At 45.2% G+C, this 24,019-nt stretch overlaps 1 long non-coding RNA gene across 7 annotated transcripts in view; it reads right to left on the bottom strand.

Annotated features, from left to right (window-relative positions):
• Window positions 1–24,019, bottom strand: part of LOC111261864 (uncharacterized) — a 47,345-nt gene that overhangs the window by 18,838 nt on the left and 4,488 nt on the right. For 2 of the 7 annotated variants that reach the window (XR_002681255.2, XR_015311700.1), the window contains one exon: window positions 18,311–19,890. This is a non-coding gene — a long non-coding RNA (uncharacterized LOC111261864). Of the gene's footprint in view, window positions 1–6,594; window positions 7,401–14,402; window positions 14,525–15,868; window positions 17,057–18,310; window positions 19,891–24,019 lie in introns of those variants that run through there. The other 5 variants (XR_015311698.1, XR_015311697.1, XR_002681254.2 and 2 more) reach the window with 5 other exon arrangements.

Genomic DNA, 24,019 nt, shown 5'->3' with positions numbered 1-24,019 from the left:
GAAAGTGGAATTACCTAGCCAACAGTGGATTGATATTTAGAAATAAGCAGCGCTTCATAGTTGAATTAGTTCCTGCAAGTTTAACCTACATATTTGTTTAACACCGAATATGACATGTAGCTAATTTTCCTACCGTAATTGTAAACTGGTTTTTATCTCTACTCGCCCAGTTTGTAGTTATCTCTTTAGCAATCCGCACCATTATCAAGATGTTCGTATTTGTTTTACTCAGAACATATCTGCGCGAAGTACTACCAAAAAAACAGACTCGCAAAAGAACCATTTGATCCCTGCGGATAGCTGCGCTGCTACTGCCTATGAACGGTTTCCTACGAGCTGCGCTGAAGACTGCCAAAGTAAACAAGTTTAAGCGGATGCGAAGAGGTCTCTGTACAGGAGAGATTGGTTGGCGGTGCGACGCAATATGCCGGCAAACTGGACTGGCAGCAGTGAGCAACCAGGCTAACGACAAATGGCTGCACTCTCTCCGAAAGACAAAAAGATGAAACGGCGGGCCAAAACAAACGCATTATTTTCCCAGAAGCCTGTATTTATAGGCAGACCAAATAACGCAGCCGATTTCTTCCATCCGTCTACCCTACAGACGCCTCGTCCTGCAAACGTTACACTACCGCCACCTCTAAACCGTTAGCAGAGCGACGCCTGGGATATGTGGGGGTGAAGGTTTCACTCCGTTGATATTACTGCTATATTGCTACTTAGTCCTCTCTCTCTTTCCCTTTTCGTTTTCCACTCAGTTACTCTTCGTATCTCAACGTCAATGCGTTTTGCCGTCGAATAAATAGGCCCAATCGAGTCCATCGAACGCTGCAGCCGGCCACCTGCTATAGGCGTAGTGATATCTCAAAGCATCCAAATCAGTGTGATCTAGACATCTATCCAGGACCATACCATAGGCTGTCAGTAAGCCGTTCGTTTCGGCTAGCAAGTTCCGCACGCCCACACATACAATGAGGCCAGCTCAACCGCCTTATTTTCCCCTGCGGATTCCCCCTATGTTAGGCAGAAAAGCTGCAATTTTGAGATACTTTGGGAGCTTACTAATGCTGGAGCGTATAGGGTTGTAGAAAGAAGCAAAGGCGCTTTTGAATAATGGCATTACTTGAACTGGTTCAAGTCAATAGCGATACTGCTCCGCTGCCGATTGCGCAGAAGCTTCTTGTTTTCCGCTGGCGACGAGGTTCCCCTATTATTTACTTCGCATATGCTGTCTGATGTGCACAGTCGCTTGCACTGTGCCAGCGGGACTATGGGCAAGTCAACTCCCCCATTGACCAATAGAAACGCGTTCCCATTGCACAAAAGGGGGGTATCTGTGTTGTCTTGCTCGCTGTAACTTCGATCCCCTTCCTAAAATTACTGTCGCTGCTGTGATGAGCCATATCATGTCTACGATCGCAAAACTGAGTAGGCACGGATACTGAGCCTGTTTTGAGTGAGACTGAAGTGGCATCTATGCACGTTTTTATGTCTCACAGGTGGAAGTACTAAGTACTTGGGATATTATTCCTTTCCAATCGTTATCCAACCGCTCAACTCCTAAGAGGGTACTTGTTGCCACTCTTCCTTCTTCTTATTATTACAGCTGTTTCTATGAAACATTATCACGTAAGCTAGCGTGCACGAATAATCTGCGTCATATCTGCGAATAATCGTCATTAAAGCAGCTTGGCAAGCTGCGACTGGTGCGCTACTATGGCCCACAGCTTAGGAAATGCCCAAGCAACAGGAAGCGACAGAGAATTTCATGAAACGTTCGAGAATCTAGACTATTTTACCAACTGCTCCTATCTACTGCACTTGATTCGTTGTCGTCCCTCACACCGTTTCGTTCGTCCGTCTTTTATAGTGTCGCCCTATAGGTAGCAACAAACGCTTTCTAACTACTTGCCGCGCTGCTTACATTTATTCGTTATTCCCTACCCCAGCCGTGCCTCACGGTTAAAAGGTAAAACGCCCACAAGGTGTCGGCATTTTACGTACCTATGCTTTTTTGCCTCGAAACGAGGGGCAATTAGGCCGATATCATGCAGGCAAGCAGTCGGTCAATAAGATAATTTGAAGAGCGGATTTGCCCAGACGACCTAGCCTAACCAGCGCATTCAAATCCAACCAACATCGAACTCCGCACTACGTCGCTGCTTTAGAGTCGATGGCCAGGAAAACCCACGGAGGTAAAAAGTGAACGAAGTTAGTACGAGAAGCTTGTGCGTCTGCCTGAATTCGGAACTATGTTTGGATAGAAAGCACGCGATACCCATGAAGAGCTTGAAGTGTCATCGGGTCGGTAGAGAACAACCCTTTAAAGAAAGGAAAGAGCGACAGATAGCAGAGGGCGGCTAAGCCCTTCATCTCTCTCTTTCTCCCTATTTTTCTCTGTTTTCGTCCGTGCGTCTCAGTGACGAGAATTGCTTGTGATTGAACTTTTGTTGTAAGAGGTCTCCCCCCTCGCTGACTGCTGCCAAGCGACCATTGTCACCCGCTGCTGCCGTCTTTGGTATAGGCATACTGCTTCTGCTTTCTGTCCGTCTCATTGTTCAAAACGCGGAGCGCAAGACGCTAAAGCTTTAGGCTGCCAGCTAGGGCGGCTTGTTCCAAGCTTTGACCCGAATTCGGCCGTGACTGTTGATATCCGAGCTGTAGACACTGAGGGTACCCCGAGGGGCTTAAAAACCCCGAAAGTATGAGTGCAAATGTGTATGAATGAACATTCAAATTACTACTTTTCCGCGACAATGTAGCTAATCAGCACTTGTTATAGGGTTATGCACAGGCGTATCATAGATATATTACGATGCTGGCATGCTTCGTCTTTTACGAAGAAGCAAAATCCTAATATCGTACTGCAGGAGTCGTTGAACAAGTGAGAATAGCCTGAAGGCAAGAATGAGTGCCAAACTGTCTGAACCTCACCCTTGGTGCCTTACCCATCTTTTCATAGGACCTTTGCCCTTTTTCTATTCAGTCCCTATTTTTGAAGATTTCTTGCTTAGCTCGCCTCAGTCAGAATCTCTCACTACTCAGTGTTGGCTCTTCTCTGCAAGATCCGTCGCAAAACGAAAGGCAAATGGATGCGAAGAAATGCTTTCTTACGGGTTATTCAAACGCGCCTACGTTGAGCAATGCTTACGAGTCCATTGCTGTCGCTGAATGTCCTCTTCATATTCGTTTGCCTTGCCGCTATGTGTTTGTCTGTTTAAAGCCCTAGGAACGCCTCGAAATGCTCACGTACATCGTTGTTTCATCACCAACCTTGGTGAGGGAGCCTGCTGTAGTCTCAGCTTCTGTTGCTGATCGCCTACAAAACAACTTCAACTGTTTTCGTTTTTCTGATCCATCTGCCACTCCCCCATATCTTCTCGCATTGATTCTCGTCTCGTTTTTCTCTTTGTCTTTAGCTGCATGTGAACGTGCACCCATGTATCTGTTTGTGACCGAGCGTTGTGTCCGGCCCTGGTTCATAAATTTGAGGGGGTTTCGTCAGCTTCTTTGCTTGTATGGGTATGCGTGTACTTGGTGCTTATGTCTCCGTGAGCCGCCTACCCCCTACATATTCGAACGGCTAGTCGGCTTGTTCGGCGGCAGCTTTGTATCTGACGTTTTTACAACCAATCGACGGCAGCCGGTTCAGCATATCCCGGTGAATCCTTTCCTACGTTCGTCTTGGCCTTTCCCTCTCGTTGCGTCTATATTTTATTAGTATGCATAAAAATTGGACCTGAAGGGGAACAGGGAGGCGGCTTACACTCGCTGCTTTGCTCCGACTGCGATACGCGGCCAAGCGGTAAGCAAGCAAACGGGAGTGTACAGCGAGAATAAAAGATAACGAGAGAAATGAGGAAGAGGTGAAAGGAATCGAAACAGCAGGAAAAGCGGTACCAGCATCAATACCGCACTAAGAGGCCTTTGCTAGCAAGCGATTGCGCCAACTAGACGCTTTTGCATCCGCCTCACGACCACCCTTGGCTTGGCGAGAAGAACGCCGTCGCTCTTGCCGTCGGCGGCAAGTGGGGGCCAACCCATTGCTACAGCTCAGCCAACAGTAGCATCCCCTGCCCCATCGAAATTTGTTCGCTTGACCCAGTTCCCTTTTCCTTATAGGCCTCTGCTGCCACAAGCGCTCGCTACGGTGCTCGACGTTCAAGCGCTGTGTACGTGCACGTTGGGTCGTAGGACGTCGACCGAACTAGCCGCCAGCCATTGACGGGTTTATGGTTCTGTTCGTTTTTGCCTAATTTAATTCGTTGGTCGACTTTGATGCTCGAGCAAGCGATGGCCGCGGCGGCACTAACGGAATGGCAACCAAGGCAGCCAGGGCGGTGGCATCGGCTGCAGGGGTAGCGGCGGCTGTTTCAGATGCCTTTCTGCTTGCATGCCGCTCTCCGTCTTCCGCGGCGCTACAGACGCCGGAACTTCTTCTCCTGCTAGCACTATGCGTCTAGCTGCTGCTACTACAAATGGACGAAAGGGATGCCGCAACGATCTCATATAAGAGGCAAAAAGGCTTGCTCAGCCTACAGGCCGGAACGATCGAGGCAGATTCGAGTCAAATGGTAAACATGCCAGCTGGGTCGATGTCAGTTAAGTCGTCAGAAATATCATCACCTGTCAGAGTGTACCGCTTTTCCTGAAGGCCGAAAGTTTGTGCTGCATTTGGCGGTTCGGACGGTGGAGTGCCGGTCAGCCATCGCGTCAATCTCAATCCATCGAGATCGTCGGTGGACCTATGTGCCCCTGTGCTCCCGTCGGCGCTTTTGTTTTGCCAACATCATGGAACAGAGTGGCATCGAAGCATCAATCTCACTCATTGTTCCCTGTCGTCTGCTGATAGTCCGTCCTGCTCGTGCTGGTCATGTACCGTTGTTCTTCTCTGTCGTCCTTTTCCTATGGCTAACATAAGCTAGGCAATCGGCCGTTTTCTATCTAATCCATTTTCCATTCTTCGCAATACGACCAGGTTTTTATGCAGAACGAACTGGGACTTCAGTCACTTGAGGCTCAGCTGTTCTGACAACAGGCACACTGCTGCCTGCTATCTCTGCTGCAAGCGGACCTATGGGTAAACGGGTGAACGAGCAAACGTGTGCATATCATCCTCAATCAGAACCGAAAGGCCCGAAGCGGCGTATCCTTGTCATGTTGAAAATACTTTCAACAACGAAATCGAATGCTGTCCTAAGCTAACTGACTGCAGTGTCTGTTACTTGAGGGGTTACCTCCACACAACTACTAGAGAATGCAAGGGAGCGAACGTCTCCCCGCGAGTCGTCGGCATGCAAGGACCCCAGGAACGGGTTAAGCCCAAGTTCAGGACCAGGCAAAGAACGGGCAAGATAATCGAACGATTCCTCTTCCGAATGAATGTTAATTTCTCCGTATCTAACCGCTGCCACTACCGTCGCCGACACGCCTACTCCTGATCCAGTGATCCGCTCTGATCCGTCGGGGCCTGATAGGAGGTTATTTCGAATTTTTACCACAGAATCTAGCACTCGTCGGTGCCCGGAGTCTCTGCGCTGGCAAATTGTAGACCTATCCAGTCACCAACCATCTCACCTATCAGCAGTAACATCAGCAATCACCAAAGTGCTGCTTACCGATTCGGTTGCGAGAGTGCGTCATTCCCTTTTACGAAGTAGGGCCGGGTTGGGTTGCTTCATTGACCAGCAAGCGTATCGTGTTACCGCTATCGTCGACCTCCTCATTTTCATTGGTCGGGAAAGGTCTGGTCATCTGCACGTGTACAACTCACCCAACTTTACAAATTTGCAAGCTAGCAATGAATATTGTTCGCATTCTATACGAGAACCGTCGTTCGTCTCGCCATTGATTTGTTCCTCTCCTCCGTTCGTCTATGCGAGTTGAAACGGAAAGGGAGGGACAGAGCCAAAGTGACGATCGAGTGCAACACTACCTGGTATGCAGATGCGAGCCTATTGGGTGTATTTTCGGTACCCCCTTTAGCTGCCTCCACTATCCCTTTGTCTCCTCGTCCTCTACTTTCAGTCTTTCTCGATGATCGAACTCGTAACGCGCAGTGATAAACGATCGATAGAAGGTTAAAAGTGGGCATGTAATCACTGCAAAGGGCTAATTAATGCCCTAGAGGATGTTTCGTGATTTAGTCCCTTAGTATTATCTCAAACTTTCTATTCACTAGCGTTTGGCTAGCTGTGTAGCCTAAACGGCATTCTAACAATAGCGGCAACGCTGGTTGCGCTGTATTGAGAGTATATGTTACGATAGAGAAATAGTTATTCAGCTCAAATAGCTATTTTCGCGTGTTATCTGTTCTCGTATTCCTGTGACCTTGCTAGCTATCATAGAATAAAGTACAACCGTGCAATAATAAAATTTCGTCTATTCACGCATTCATTTCTAAACAATGATGAACGAAGCTGCTATGTAAATAACGCGTCCCCCTAAAGTGATTCAAAGGCCTTTTTACAGAAATAACGATACTTTTCCCGCGACCGCTCTCCTTGCCTAACGCTATCTCGATCAGTCGAGCGGAAAACAGACTCTGAAATACGGGGTTACCTAATCATGTGCAAGATTCCGCAAGTGTAAACATTTTTTTTTTTTTGTTTTTGCTTTACTATTAATACAGACTGTGTTAGCGGCTTTTCAAACCTATTATCCATCGTTGTTCTATAGTAGGTGCGTACTCATCATGAGCAGCTAGCTGCGACCTAAATTAAAAGCAAAGTAGGCTTCTCCCTTAACCCTATTCTTGTCGACTATATTCTGAAGGTTCTTATAATAGTTTGTCCTAATTAGTTACTATTTCCAGTTTTTTTGTTATCGCAGACCGTATCGTTGCTTAGTTTAGTAAACGGTAGCCTTCTTACCAAGCGACTATCCTTAGTGTGCGTCGGAGACCTCTGAAAAAATCCAGAAACGAAGATACGACCTGAAAACGCAAGAAAAGTGAAGTGAACCATGAAATCGAATCACACGGAGCGGGTGGCCTGGAAAAAATAAGGGATTCCAGTAGCTACAAGTGAAACAGAGGTTCGAGTGGTTCACTGCGCGCTAGAAGCTCAATCAGAACATTGCATGAATTTTAGTAGGGCTCTGAGGTTAGAAGGGGAAATCGTAGGGGTATGACGAGCAGACACCCCCTGCCGCAACAGCGGGCTAGAAACAGTAAAAATGATTCGGTCTCACCAATAGAAAATTCATCGACTAAAGTCTGGCATACAGTGTTCTTCACGTCTGCATTGGATTTAGATATATTGGACCCCTGAGAACACGGCTAGTGCACGCAACATATCACAGCAGGATGGGATTTGCTTTGGGTTATTTGAACCTTGCCGTGGCCTTCTTCGTCAATGCTTAGAAATGTGCAGGCAGGATACCGGTAGTTGATAATAGGCCTGAAGAACAGATCGCAAAATTTGCCAAAGTACAGGTAAATGAGAAACTGGGTAGGATGGTATGTCGTTTGCTGAGATTAACGTTACGAATGAGGTAAAATCCTTCTGACAACCACTTGAATATGTTAAGTATGCATCAAGAACTACTTCATCCCTCAGAAATAATTTAATATACTGTGAGCCCTAAATACGGTCTCTATATTGTTGTTTTGATCAATGTCTTTTCACACAATTTTTACGATTACATCTACGCAGAAAAGAACTAAAAAGAAAGATCCGATACAAGTTACGAAGCCATTGGCTATTTGTACGAAACAAGTTTGGTCAGATTCTTCTAAGCTGCTTTCAAATTTTGTATCGTACTAACTTAATACAGTTATGCTCATTAACGGAACTTCCGTCTGCATTTTGCATTGTACTTTTATTAGACATACAAGCCTCCTGATCAAAAGCTAACAGCAATGGAACTGTTTCAGTTACTATCAATTCCCTCGTAAAGATCTCGTAAATGAAGTGGTCTGAATTTTAGGCTCAATACCGCCGTTAAGCACTGCGTCAGACGGTTTTCCAACCCGAATCATATATCTACACACCGTCACGAACTTACACCGACATTTGTACTTCTAAGTCTAGTAGGCAAACACATTGCCAGTGCACCACCCCCACGAAGACAGGTATCGTTATATATACGTAATATTTTTGCCAGGGGTTTGCTTCAAGGGTATTGCAGACGAGGATACATTTATATATAGCTCGAGATTCTAGCTATCATTTATCTGTACGAAACAACCGTACATATCACAATCGTCGCGCTGGGCAGCGAGTCACTCGGGACTACTGACAGCTGTCGCCCAAGAGAACCATCCAATTAAGTTATAAATATTTTCCTACGGCACAAACAGTAGTAGTTAGGTCTGCTATACGACGAAAATGTAATGCTAAGTCGTAAGGCAACAAAAGGACTAGGATGCATTGAACACGGCCTGGCAATGCCTTCGGCGTCGGGGTGCATTCACAACTTCTTCGATATTATCAGGGATTACAGAGCTTCTCCAAAAAGGACCCTTTTCGCGCTCACAACAGTGTCGAACATACATCGGCCGTGACCACTTAGACGAAGCGAAAGCTTTTTCAGACTATCCTCTTGATACTGGTATGCGCACTTCTGCAGAAACGTAGCTTATGTAAATATCGAACTTCATATAGTAACGAGTTGTTCGAAAGCTAGAAAAGACACCTTCGATGTGGTTAGCGAGTAAAGCGCCCATACATGCTCCCTATCCAAATACCTAGAGCTACTGTCGGAATAGTATCAACTAGAACACGTGCGTATTCAGACAGCGTAAATCGAACGTTTTGCCGTAATCGAACTTCATCTGTGTAGAAAATACGTACTTTTTATAGTTGCTTCATAATAGCTACATGCTTTTACAAGTAAATTTCACTGAATCAGAAACTTTTTTGCGGCGCTGATTCCAACCTGCGATAACCAAAGGCACACATGAATCCGGCTACTGAACCAGCAAAGCAGTATATGCAGCTCTCTATGGTAGTTGGATTAATGCAGTTGAAATTCTTACTTGGGTACAAGGCAAATACCATATATTTATTTGCCGAATTTTCGTCAAACAATGAATTTATCTCGGCATTAGTATATAAGCCAATGGAGACATTACCACTGAGTTAATCTTCAAGGGCTTCGTTTAGGTGAGGCTTCATCACTGTGAGCCATTCAGCACACTATGATGATTGCATCGGTATGTTTTGACCGGTACTTACATAGAAAATCATATTAGATATGTTGAAGATTGCAAAAAATGAAGAAGATCAGCTAAATCATTCTAACTGATCTTTATGTCATTTTCCGTTTGTCCTAATTAGCGCAATAACGTGACCGGTCAGCGATACGTCCGTAATCCAGTTTAATCCTCCTGTGAATAAAAACCGCTGGTGTTTTGATAAGTAAAAGGCGAACGATGCACGTGCCAAAAAGAAGAGCTGCACAAAAGAGCTGAGTTGAACGGGCTCAGAAGTAGGAGCTGGTGAAGAAGACGACCGCCGCTACAAGATGATGGCGACGATTGTGGGCCGTAGAGAACTGCGACGAATATTCGGGTCGGCAATAGCGGCAGCAAGGACTAAACTGGCTCGGTGGCTCATGTGCGTCGGCTGTTTGCAGCCGTTGAAAAAACAGTCGCGCCCCTAACGGAGCTGCACTTCGCTTTCGCAAACGTTATTAAGTGCTTGCTTCTTCGACGAGGAAGAGGAGCTTGCCTATGGGTACTTGGCTAATGTGGGTACAAAAGCGAATCCCTGTAAGATGTGGGTGACATATTCCAATTTGGTCTTTTTTTACCACGAGGAGTGCCGTCACAAGCAAAGAAGAAGAGGACGACAACGACGTTGTCAACCTAGCGGGCCAAACCAATCTCAGATTTGGCCTGGTCCAGCATGACTTCCTGGCTCAACGCGGCTTGACTAAGTGCTACTGTGATTTATCCGTATGCAACGACGGGCGAGATTCTCCCGTCTGCGTCGGACTGGGAGGTTTAACATTGCCGAATAAAGAGAGAGTTTCACTGCCAGCTGCCAAGATTCGTTGACCATCTTTATGCAAACGCTAGTCTTCACTCGAGATTTCGATAATTGGAGCATTCGACTCTGCTAGATTCCCTAGTAGCGTGTTGAGGTTAGCGTAATAATGACACCGACAGATTTGAACATATTAGAACTCAGCTTTTGGCGTTTCGAAATGGACAACAATAATCTGTAGTGACCCATATGCGACGATTTCGACTTCCACGAGTCACATCGTCGGCCGGTCACCAGCGACTGCGAAATGTCTGGGGTTGGAGAAAGCCTGAAGAAAGTGTGATAAAAACGGGTTAATAAAAAAGCGTGATACGATGGTTTCTTCTTTTCTGGACCTCATTTCGTGATCTGCCTCCGTCTTCTGGCTACGATTTTGCCCACATTCGTTATGAAAGAAACGGGGAAGGTGTAAGGGGAGGATAACATTCACATACGTTTTACAGATATGGACTTACAGAGGACGGATTAGCCTATATCTCTCGTATATACACTGGCCTTTCACGGGTTAACCCCACCTTTAATTTACTTCGAATTTGACAATCGCGCTACTGCCAAATTCCGGTGCTTTCTTAGGTGCTATTCAATGCTGCTTCACCTTCCTGGCCCGAACAGGCCCATCGCAAATGGCAGGTCGTCCTAATCAACGTAACAATCTTCAGAACTTCGTTTCTCTCTCAGGTCTAACTAATAGCCGCGCGTGATGGTTCAGCGCTTGAGTACATCGGCCTTAGTGTTCGCTTGATAGGAGTCCAGATCGGATAATTATTTTTGGTCTAGTTTGTGGCAACGTTCCGTTGAAAAGATGGCAGGAATAGCAGAAGACCTGTAGCCTTACCTTCCGTTACCGAAGCCTCTGAGGGTCATGAACTCGTAGTGAACTCCGTGGAGGATAATGGAAAGAACGTGAGTTTATGCTTAAGAGACGGAGGTTTGTCGTCGGCTCTTAGAAGTGCCGTAGGCTTAACTTCAATAACTTTTGAAGTAGCGATAGTTGCAGCATCAGTAATCGTAGTGGCAGCAAAAGCCAAATTTTACGACTTTTGTAGAATAGCATACTCTAGTCAACGCCAGACAAAGCGTCAATGGACGCGAGATACTAGTAGACACAGCTCCTCTAAGAAAAAGTCTGAAAGTACTGATCTTTTACGTCGGTAGCCCCCATCGTCGATGTCGTCCTTTCCGACATATATCAAAGTGTTTTGTTCGCCAAGGCTTATGTATCTCTGTACGGATGGTGCGTGAGTGTGTCTTTATCATCATGAAAGTAGGCAATTGCGATGCCTATGTGTGGATGCTGTCATGGACATCTTCTTGGCTCGAACGAGATTCTTTTACGCTGCGGCTGCTGCAGCTGCTTTTTACTCAGCAGTGGTGATGGGAAGCGGGAGGTCGTGTGCTTGGTCCGCTTCATTCGGTTGCTTCAGAGATGACGGCGATCCCCGCGACGCCTGAGGGGGCTAGCAATATAAGCGGCAGTAGCGCCAGCGAAGCCTGCTGACTTCAGCCCTGAGGACGACGTAGCTTGTCGATGCCAGCACGATCGGCATTAACCGGTGCCTTTCGTTGCAATAGCAACAGCTACAGTAAAAGAAGCTCCAGCGGTAGTTGCCTTGCCTCTCTTCAGCCCCCAACCTCCGACGGCCCCTTTCGGTCTATAGCCCTCTTCATTGCTTGTTTCCTTAGTCTCTCCACATCTTTTGCGCTATCACGCACGCTCCCTCGTTTTGACTGACTTATTCCCATTATCGGCTTCACTCATCGTCCTTGTGGGGGAAGTTCGAAAAAAGACGAAGAAAGTTGGCAAGCTGGCAGCAAACTCGTCGGATGGTAGAGCAGCCGAAGGACGACAGGGGTCGAACGGCTTAACGAAGCCTAGTCAAGACATAAAGTATCTCAAAGGCATGGCCAGCAAGCAGGAACGGCACTGAGACTAGCTAAGGCGACCATAGTGACGGTGGCAGACAACAAGCTGCGTACTGGGCCTTCAACTGGGAGTAAAAGCGATAACACCAACAGCGGCTTCCAGCACGGGGTGGCATGGAGGTAGACCCAAACCCAGCTATCCGGGATGGGAATCATTGTTACGGGCGGCCTCGGCAGGCCACATTGGCAAGAATACTCCTTGTCAAAGAAACAAAGCGACCTCTGTAGCTGTGACGGCAACGAAGAAGACACTTGGTGATGTTACTCTTCCGGAAATGAAAATGCCAATCTATGATCCGGGCGTTCCAACGCTCATTCCCGCCGAGATCTTGAACTTCTGCAGTTTTACTTACGACACAGCGTTCTTCCAATAATGTCGCGCCCTTTGGCGCAGAAGAGGGTAGCGTCGATTTTAGTTTCGCTCGGTCAGTCGGCAAATCGCTTGGTCCACGGATCCGGGCGCAGTTGACTTTCCCACGCCCAATTGCTCCAGCAGCAACAATAATAGGGGAAGCACTGTATCATTATTGCCGATTTTGTTTTGGAAGAGGCACGGATATGACCCATCCCTGATATAAGGTCATATACACATACAATTATGCTATAAGCGACGAAGAAAGGAGCTTTGCTGAGCGACGGGTCTTGACGGACAATATATGAAGGGCAGGGCCCAAGACCCCTTCTGTCGCCTTTTGAGGTGTGCTATTGCAGTGAATATTAGTATTATTAAGCCATTCGGACGGCGGGCATTAAAAAGCGACATCCTTATTGTTGCAAGGCGCAGACCCGCCAGTGTCGTTCTATTAATAGTACGAGCAACTGGACGGATGACGTGGAAGTTACTATACCTTATGTACAGGCGTACATGTAGACCATGTAGGGGCCTAACGTAAATACGTACGACGTGTTGTTGTCGTCGTTGTTGTTGCTGTTTCGGCTTCCGCTGCTATTAAATTTCCCGTCTTTTCATTCAACCAGAGATCAAATTCTTATTGCCTGGCCAAGAGCACAAGAACAGATATTCCGGCCTCGAGTTAAGCTCAGCTAGCTAGTCGAGCGGCTTCTAAACAGTGGTATTACCAGTGACAATGGCTGTGTTGGTAATTCTGCGATCTCTGCGTTGATTTTCTTTTGTCGTGTTTTTTTTTATTTTATTTAACTATTTTAGATCAATTACTTAGTCAATGGCGGTAAACACTTCAATTTTGCGAAGATCCTTCAAAATTCGCACCTTTCCATCGACACATCATGTTTTGCTGTACCTTTTGGTGAGTCTTTAGAGAGATCGGCGTTCCACCTTTAATTTCCTGCGCTTTCTATAGGGTTCTCCATAGTAAGATAACCCTCATTAAGACTGCCTGAGACTAAAAGCTGTGCCTGCATTTTAGTTTGGCACACTTTATTTCACAGGAGAACCACAGATCTGTCGACTCACAATCGTTTATCCATCCTGCAGCCAAACATGATTTTTTACGTCGCTCGTTCACTATAGTTACCGGTATTTTTTTTCGCTGCCTTAAGTCGCTGCTCCGCCATAATGCTACAATGCTGCTGGCACTACGGCTGAGTGCGATTGAGAGTGTAGATTGAATCTTTACGTACTTCGTAAGCTGGAGATGAGGCGCTTGGCGCTTCAACTGATGCACCTGGGAGCATTCTCGTGTCTCATTGCTATTGCTATGTGTTTCACGTTTGCGTTGCTGTGCAATAGAGTCGCTGACGAGGCCGATACTAATGCCTCTTTGGCGGAAGGGCTCTTCTTTAGCCCAGGACGGCATAGCACCTATGAGGTTCAGTTGAAGCGCCAAGCGCCTCATTTCCAGCTTACGAAGTACGGAAAGATTCAGTCTATCTACACTCTCAATCGCACTCAGCCGTAGTGCCGGCAGCATTGTAGCATCATAGCGGCACAGCGACTAAAGGCAGCGAAAAAAAAATACCGGTAACTATAGTGAACGAGCGACGTAAAAAACCATGTTTGGCTGCAGGACGGATAAACATGACGTGTCGATGGAAAGGTGCGAATTTTGAAGGATTTTCGCAAAATTGAAATGTTTACCGCCGTTGACTAGGTAATTGGTCTAAAACAGTTCTATGAGGCGTATTCAAGGACCGCTTTAAGTTCGCAGCATGTGGCATTCACCGTAGGGTGAATTCCAAAAACTACGTTTTCAGTTATGCATAAAACGATGACACACAACAAGAACATGCCTATACATGAAAACGTATGCAGGCATAATGACCTATTTACCGCCTATTCATCTATCCTAGGCGAGATTCACTTTCTAACTGCACAGCCATCGATGCCAATGATGGTTCGCTTCTCGTGAATACTACTCGGGCAATGGGAGCGTCAGTACGTTAACGCTAGCACCAACAGTAATAACCCCGACAGATACAGTCGTTACGGGCACTTTTCTGCCTCACTTTTCTCTTATTTCCCCTTGTTTCTCAATCTCTTTCGTAGGCGGTGCTACTCTGCCTTACCTTGTCTGCTTCCGACGTCGCTGCAGGTGCCTTTCGCGGTAATGGCCCGCTTGTGTGTTTGCCTGTTGGCCTGTCATTAACATAGCTAGGTCCGCCGTGTTGAGCATAGTGGATCAGCGCACCTGGAAACAGAAACATATCGCTGGGGTTCCTGACTCGTAAATACGTCGGGGGTAATATGTAGTGGCCTAACAGGGAAAACAGCGTAGTCAGCCTTCGGTTTCCCTACTGATTTGTCCGCCCTTGCTAATGCTATTGGTGCATCCTATAATAGCGATTCATGCTGAGATATGCGGAACACAACGAACAGCTTGGTGAAGGGCTTAGACAGGACAATAGGCCTTTCAGCATATCAACAGCCAGGACAGCGACGATAAATAACGTAATGATGGCGGTGAAGTCTGTTTGGTTACTAATTCGTAAGTACGTTAGTAAAGACTTGTTATCAATATGCTATTGTTACGGGTTTTATATGGGCATTTATGCTTGATTTAGGTATTTGGTATGCTTTTTTGTTTGTTTCTCACATTTGTCACAAGCCGATGCTACCATTGTACCTGTAACCCCACTGGAGCTAACAGACCTGCCAACCAACATTCTGTTCTGGCTGTAACAATCAAGTAAAATCATAAATCACTCTCCCATAAGGCACGCTTGCTTAGCCAAGACCTCTTCAGAACATCATTTGTTAGTCGAAATTGAAAAGATGATAGCGGCCAGATGATTCGCTCGTTCTAGGCGACCTTTATTTATGTTCAATTCTCTATAGATGTATGAGGACGCAACTGCTAAATATTGACGTATTACAACTGACCCATGTATGTTATTGACTCATGTAGCTTATACCGATTTTTTGATTTGTACAAACCTAAAAGAAGACAGCTATCAGAACTAGTTCTGACATGCTCACGATCGTGTTCTATGTCTCCACTTCAGAGATCACTACTAGAAAATAAAATACGACCATGAAACGCGATTGGCGATGTAATGCAACTCTGCAATAACCCGTTTCATATGCCCTGCGTGTGACATATACCTATATGCATAGATTAGAATAGAAAATGTTATGTACGGGCAAATATTCTATTTATAAATAACGCTAAGACTAATAAGATATAGTATGTTTTTTCATGCAGTTACCAAATATCGCTTCTACGAAATTTCTTGCATGTTGAGGAACATGGTAAGGTTCAACTTCGTGCACGTATCTGAGACTGAAATAGACCATCTGAACTATGCATATTCTTACAAATAGGGTTGACAGAGTGGCGGAGAATGTAATATCCCATTACCTATAGGAATAGAGTTAAATATCGACAATATCTTTGATCTTGAGATGTTTTGCCTTGTTAATAGGAACGCAGCAATGAAATGAAAAAATCTAGGACACTACAATGATTAAAGTTTTTAGCTATTCAGGCTCACTGTTAGCCAGCTTAAGTAAGCTAAAAAAGTGTATATTCTCTCCATACAACCATAAAATGTATTATCTCGGAGGGTTTATTCTAATTATTTTATTGTATAAACAGGACTGCCTCGGCGTATGTCCTTTTGGTGGTTTAGCATCAAGGCGCACCGACCCCTCTCTGGAGGATATGTGTAAAGCACTTACTTAGATGTGGGTATCGGGTGATATACATACAAATAGGTTTGACTGTTCTATCCATCGATTTAGATATCTAAAGAAACCATGAAAGAAAACGCTCGTATAGGTAAAAGCTAATTAGTTGCTGTTCAAGAGGCGTGTTTGTACGTACGGGATAAAATTCTAGGGCGTTTTGATATGAAGAAGCAATACGTGTGACAAACTCTAAACGATCACGAGTTTAATTACCAAGAAATTAATTTTATGATTGGCTTATGCCTATCAAGGGCCTATGTAAAGATTCAGTAACTATTACCCTATTGGCTTTCTGTAAAATTTGAATAAGTCGCTCTTCTCTCTGCTACGATTAATGGATGTGGTTGTTATTGGTGATCATCGTGTTGTCAACACATACAAATTACGTACCTCGTCAATAGATTCATTCAAGTATTGCCCTCTACCAAGCTCATCAGACACGCTCTCTTACCAGTCAATCCCATTTATTTATTATAAACTGTTAAAAAAAAACGTAAAAATTGAAATTTGATAGTGTAACCAATTGGCAAAACGCCAGCGAATAGCAGAATCATCTAAGACTTCATACTTCACTATAGATTTAATTTTTTCTAGCCGAGTTTTCTGAATCGTTTTCCTTCTATGCCATGCCAATTTTCCGTCGCCGCCTCAAGTCCCTTAGTCGCCCGAAGGCTGCCGTGTCTGCTGCATAGCATTTTCGTGTTCCAGATGCGAAGTTTAAGAATGAAAAATAGGCCAATGTCGACTGGATTCCTCCACGGCCTTCACTGCAATTTTACTAGTTATACTACTGCCACGAATAATGAATTTAACACGACCTCCACCATCCGCCCCCTGTGTCAAATACCGCTTCCGTCTCTTGGCCCTATTGTGTCGGCTACTAGCACTAGTACACCTACGAGTATTCTATCTTCGCGGTGAAGACGACGATAGCGGCGGTACAGATATCGGACGCTGAATTGGCACAACCAACTTTGTTTGGGCAACTTCGACGATGGGTTATTACTTATGACTGGTGTGGCGCTTCCACTGGCTGAAAAAGAGACATAAATCAACAATGAACAGGATATTGCGCTGCAGGCGCCACGGCCATCCCAAGGCCTCGCATTGTTTAGTGTTTTACGTCCGGTATCGCCGTTAGGTATTCATCAGATAGCTGACTCTGAGCACAGAACAAAGTGCGTCTATGCCGGCATTCAAACCCAGAGCTCAACGTGTCCTAAAGACTAGCAGGTGAATACATTACCGACCAAGCTATGACGGAGACCGATGCCCGAAAACTTAACGCTAACATGCGAAGATATTGTGACGCGAGCGTAGAACTCATGTGCGATAAAACGGTGGTATTATTAGTAAGATCCGGTGAACCTAACTGGTAGCCTCTTGTATTGTTCAAGAGAGCTTATGAGAGGCTGTGCCAAGAAAAGTACCATGTACCTGTAGAATAAATCAGATACAATAGATTGTCTTAGGCGAACACTTACGATGTTCATCGTAGCAATGTTTGCATCGAGGATCAAAAACATACAGCGATTTAACCCAAGCCACACGCAGACCAGCGTAATATCTCTTCATTGGCCAACTGTGATCAATCAGCCGTTATTGAGTTCGGAGTAACTCAGCCATAATGACTTAGAAAGTAAAACAGGTCTAATGAAAATACAATTGAACGGGACTATTAAGCGATGCCAGAAAGAGTATGAACTGCAGTAATGGCTGCTGATAATGATTGCTTGCCAATGGAAAAAGAAGGATACGAGATGGTAGCTATTTCTGGAAAAAATAGAATCGCACTTTGGGACAATGGGCATGGTACCATGAGTAGCGTTCAAGGCTGCGAGATAAGAGCCATTCCTGCCGGTAAATGGAGAAACGGCAGGATAGTAGACAACGAGAGCAACAAACGGCAATAAGCTGGCTAAAAGCTTCCAGGTCGTGGGCATAACCTAAACGAAAGATGCAATCTGTAGTGGTTCGGTTAAACCTGCAGTAAATGTCACGCCAAGGACAAATCTGATGAGGCTGTAATGTCGTATGCGACTTCCCAAATACTACATTCGAAAAAAAAAAAAAAAAAAAAACTTGCACAACTTCCCCTTGTGATGGGAGACGTGTGTGTGACGTAACCCCCATAACAGAAATATAATGTTTTGCTTTAAGTTAAATTACCGGTACAGACTAAAAAAGATAGAGATTTTCGACACAATTTACACATTGAATATAAGAAATCTAGTAAAAACAATATAGCCAATGAATTGACAAAAGACAGACTTTTGCGTTTGAGGAATTTAATTCTCTTTACTGCAAAAATTTCTTAATAATCATTATTATATAAGTATAATACACTTCATAAATATGTACATTTGATATTAACATCGACCATCGGTATTACCATGATTTCACATCGTTAGACAGGCAACAACCAAGTGGGAAACTACATTCATCACTCAGGACTCCAATACCTCGCAAATGGCATATATATATATATATATATATATATATATATATATATATATATAGCATCGATGATCTTACATCATTGATGATTATGAAATTATTTGTGAAAATCAGGTAACAGATATCGTGGCAATAATGTCGATGGAAATCACTAGAGGAATACAAATATCTTTGTAAAAAATCTTTGAAAAAAGAACGATAGCTAAAACAAAAGTAAAATGCTATATTTTTATCCGATTGATCTCAATTTGGGCAGCGCATAACAGCAAATGTAGACTTCTTCTATACGAAAATTGCCAACGGTGTCTCAGTATTTTCTAGCCGGTTGAATGTTTCCAGTTTCTACGTCCGGTACCTCCATCAAGGACTATTTCAGACTGGTCTCTTCTAGTACGAAACAAAGAGTTTTTAGCCCCGGTTTCGAATCTAGCTTACCTTACATATCTCTTAAGTTTAGCCCGCAAACAGATTACCACTGCGCCATTACGAAGACATTTTGTGTCCGCTTGACTTGATAGAAATTCTGGGAAAATCAAATTGAGTTACCCGTGAAAACATAGTCACAGTATTAACATCGCATGTGTGTCTATTATTTTTACTGTGATTCCGAAATAATCTAGAATTCATTAGAGATTCAACCAACTGATCTTCATGCCTCTCCTAACTGACCGAGTTTTGTTCCTTCCTCATTTCAGGTAAGTAAACCTATCCTCATTTTTCGTCACTAGTTTCATAAGGAGGTCCCGTCAAGATGACTGATCTACATGCTTATAAACCAGGTTGGTTTTTTAATCAATATTTATCTAGCGATAGAGATGAAGAATTGATTCAACTAGATTGCGTGAGCATTCCTCCAGAACTGTCGTTTATCTTCACTCAAACATTGCGCTAAGGAGTTACTGATTGAGGAGCACCCCCCTTGTTACTATTACCCCCCTTGGATAGCATTCGATCTGTCGGACTCAGATCGCGGCCCGATTCAGGATGCCAGCCAAAGTCGCTGCCTCCCGTAAGTCCAGAAGCGTGCTGCTGCTGCAGATAAGACCCGCTAACTGGCGCTGATGATTCTCAAGCCGGATCTGATATTCCATGATACCTAGAGCAGTATGTAAGAGGACGAGCAGTACTATAGGTCTCGCAGTTCGGGCTATAGTTGATAGACCACAAAACGAACGTAAATAATTATGTGCATGGTGCATTTTCTTCGGTAGCGGCGTCATATTCCAGCTCCGGGCAATTCCGGAGAGACTGAGATTGAGTGGACCGATTTTGTATTCACCTTAACAGCAAAGTTTATTCCCCTTTCCAAGGGATGTAGGGGCATGAAGGCAAGATAGACGAGGAGTTGAACTTCTCAAGTGGAGATGAAGCGCTGCTGGTGATGAGAGAACGACTGACGCCGTAGTCTTGCTGCCAAACGGAGGTGGGGAATCAGATAAACAAATGCGGCACGAAACTGGTTAAGTCTATATATATATATATATATATATATATATATATATATGGTCTTGCAAAATAAATAGAACGATTTTGGTTCCGTTTACGCTTTTGCTATACAAATAAAGTCGTATTACTTTTTGTTAATCTTTTTGTTACTATCCTGTTTAGTTTTTGTCCACCTGATCATCATCCGCTACTCCAGAACACTGTGGGTGCTTATGAGGCGTCATTGTACCGTAGCGTACATTCGCGCTAGGGTAGAAGCATGCTGAGTGCTGGGTCTGTTTTAGTTCTATTTTCCATTGTGTGCCATGATATTTCATTCATAATTATAACATATTCTTTGACGAGGCTGCTGTTGCTAGCATCGCTGGCGACAACGATAACGCGAGAAGCAGGAGAAAATCGCCACTAGTCAAGCAAGAAAGGGGTAAAAAAATTGGGGGTCACGGAAGAAATAGTGAGTACTAATATATCTATTGGCGCGGTCAGCCGGCCATGATGCATGTAACTCCGTCTGCTGTTCTTGACTAGCAACTACCGTTTTCCCGGGCCGTGCTCACGTTGAGTCTGGCTTGTCACCAACAGAAGTCGAAATGTCGGCAAACAGGCGAAACGGTAGTCGCTCACTTAAGCCTTACGTCCCTTTTTCTCCTTCTGCACCTTCTCCAACGTCTAGCAAAGCGTCAAGCAGCACCAAACGAGTAGCTGAATAATGGCGATCTAAGAGCTTTTGGTTGTGTGCGGCGTGGTATCTGGGAGCCAGCAGCTGGCTGAAGCCGACGCTGTGCGTGACCACCCTGGTTACTGGTCAAGATAACGACCTCTAATACCAACCAACATCGTGCTAGCACTTCCCTGCTACTGAGTTTCTAGAGTGACTGTACATTTATGTCATCTGCATGGATAGTCGTGCGGCTGCTAACTGTTTTGGTGTACTGTGTGCGTCTGCTTCTACCCGTGTCTTCGGAACTGGTAAGTGGGCACGAGTGCAACTCTGGACGTCTGTAGAGAAAGGGACGCCACGAAAGCCATGCCATATACGACACTTTACAACAGAAGCCATTTGTTAGCGTTGAGAAGACGAATGGATGCGTCTGAGTCGCGTGGCAAAAGGGGCATTCCCCTCCATCTCTACACTATCCAGCCATCGGCGTGAAGGATTCCGGCGGTCGACGACGCGATCACTACTGGAACGGCAGAGAGCAGCTCAGAAGCGAGACGACGAAACGCACTTAGGGACAACTAGCGACGAGCAACGAAAGTCAACGACTTACAGCGGTGAAAGCAGCCGGTATCGTGACGCTCGACCAGCACCGCTTCCAGCCGCGACGAAACGGCCGCTGCTTATGGTGTTTCAATAGATGTGGAAACGCTTGACTCAGTAAGAGGAAGGCTTTAGAATAAGATTGTATGTCTCCATATAACTCCACTATTCACATTATGTCTACAGCTCTGTGCTTGTGTAATTTATATGCTCTGAAGCACAACGTTTGCCAGCCTAACTTAAAGAACTAGAAAATAGGGCAGGCCTATCAGCAGTAAAAGCTGTAGGCATTTAGTGGCAGCTTCAAGCCAACGATATGGGATGATACGATAGCTAAGACGAAGGTCAGGTGCAGAGCGAAAAAAAGATTTAGCGGTGGCATCGGTGATTCGCACGGTAAGAACTAAGCAAGTGCGCCACTAATCTGCCACTAACTGATTTCAATTTGCTAGTTTATAACAGCTCCGCTTGCACTTTTCACTTCAACCATACATACATTCGACGTGTACATAGGTCGCGTAGCTGCTTGAGATAATTCTCGAGTGGCGTGAAGAGGTTTGGAGAATGAAACCCGAGGCCGCTAATAGATGAAGGCATACTGAAGTTCCGACACTAAAAGAATCTCTGACAATACCGGCTAGGATGATAATTTGTGCCGTAAATTCTGTTACTGCGTATTCCCTCAGACCTCGCTTCATCGGTGAGCTAGCGAATGATGGATCGCGAACAACGATGACAGTCGGAAGGGGAGACGAGGAGAAGAAAGCCAAACCTTTAAAAGTATACTTTAATCCATCTGTCCGTTTTTTCCGTTCCGTCATCCTCCAGAAGTACCCTACAGTGTAAATAAAAGCATTAACGTAAGTGTAGCTAATTTCCCATTCCCGCTTGCCTTAGTCACTACGTAAAACTTTTTTTAAACTTGGCTCCTGTTTGGTCGCAGCAACCATGCCGTCGCTCAGTCCTTTTGCAGGCTCTACCGGGTAAGGACTTACTCGTAGTGGTTTTTCTACAAACTTATTGTTTTTGTATCGCAGTACTATGTAACCGGGCAGCACCTGAACAGCGTTCTCTCTAGGTTTTCGTGTAACAAACCCTCCGGAAATCTAGGCCATCCTGTTTGCCTCCTGAAAATGAGTGACATACGACTCTCCTCTCTGTTCCTAGCTAGCAACAGTGTCGTCACACGTAGACTCTGTAAGTAGTCCTACCGCTTATGCTAGCAGAAGTACTAGAAGTAGTTTGAGGATAACAGTCCCCTAAGCGATAAAAAACACCGGGAGGAAAGTGCTGAGGAGCGAAAAAGGCCGGCAGAGGAAATTGGCGAAAGCTGGTGTGGCCCAGGATGAACCGTTGGTCAAAAAGTTGGGAACCCTAAAGTAACAGCAGAGTGGGCAGAGGTCTGCCGACACTTAAGTCTATTAAGCCTCGTTGTCATGTGTGCTACTGTCCAGCCCAGCTCAGCCCAGCAAGTATAGCCAAGGTAGATCTACAATTAGTGTGCAGGAGTAGCACTTTCTCAATCACATTCTTTTTAATGGAACTACTAATGGTTCATCATCCTATCCCTTCGTCCGCGCCGACACGTCAAATAAGATTCGGCCCGCAAATCGTAGGGGCGACCGTTAATTTTACGAGATACAGTAGAATCAGGACTGATATTCCGTACGGTCAGGCGTTGACCGGCCACAAGCAAGCGAAGGTTAGTCGATACAACAAACACTGAATGATACAGAACAGTCATTAAACTCCGAAGGGTAACCTGCCGATTGCTCTTATAAAGCTAGAGAGCAAGCAGATTGAGGAGGGTAAAGCAGGTGAGGAGTGAACACATCGAGGAATGCGTCAATAGACAGTCTCTCTTTCTTAGGCTTACCAGTAAATAAGGGCAAAGCAGTCAAGGTTTTCCCTAAGGCCTAAGTGACCACAAATATTTGACCTAAAGTCACCTCTCAAGCGCTTTGCCCTATGTAGTCCCCTTGCTAAGGGCAACGCGAGCTGGTGGACCATTTATGTTGCTTTCTCCTTTTTGGAGAGAACAAAGGAAGAGCTTTAGAAGACATAACTCTACACTAGTTCTTTGTTTTTGCACCATGATGACGAGGGGCAGCTCATTAAGGAGAAATCTTCTTTCGTCAACTAACCATTTTAACGGAAAAGGGAAATGAGGGCGAAAATCTCCTCCAGCCTTTGTAGAATATGAAAGTCAATAACAGTCCAATGTAACTTCTGGCACTAATGATTAGCGAAAATCGGTCGTCTTCATCCGAGTCTGCTGTTCCAGAGTTTCCGGAACCTCCAAAGCTAGCCTTTGCCTGTCTGCAAAACATTACCTCGTTGACCTCGTCGTTTCCTCTGATTCTGCAACGATGGCGAACAACGGACAACGTAAGGATTCAGCAGTCATTCTAGCTGATACACATAACCGTAGCTCGGTAACAGTAATGGGGCAGACCTTTTGCCGTTTGCACTGACTCCACGGAGCGAGCAAGTGATGTTCCTCGCATCGTGTTGGGCTTGCCGTAGACTGCTGACCAGTCTCAAGGCTAAGCTGCGGCCTCACTATTATACTTCTATAAAGCATCATTCACGACAACGAAGGACTAAAGAAAAGGACAGTGATGGGAAAAATCGAAACAACGTTGCAGTTGAAGAAAACGACAGCCATTTTCGCTTAACCTTGACTGAATGTTGCCGAGGGACGCCGGGATCTACTCTGGGGGCGAACAGTATAACCGAATTCAACTCTTCGTTCGTTGTAATGAGAATGTAACCGTCCGCCTGCTGCGCCATGACTAGGTGCCCCTGTCGGCGAACTATTTCTGATAGTTG

The sequence above is a fragment of the Varroa jacobsoni genome, unplaced genomic scaffold (assembly GCF_002532875.2).
Source record: "Varroa jacobsoni isolate VJ856 unplaced genomic scaffold, vjacob_1.0 scaffold_602, whole genome shotgun sequence".
Classification (NCBI taxonomy): Eukaryota; Metazoa; Arthropoda; class Arachnida; order Mesostigmata; family Varroidae; genus Varroa; species Varroa jacobsoni.
This window is presented reverse-complemented; position numbering and strand designations above follow the sequence as displayed.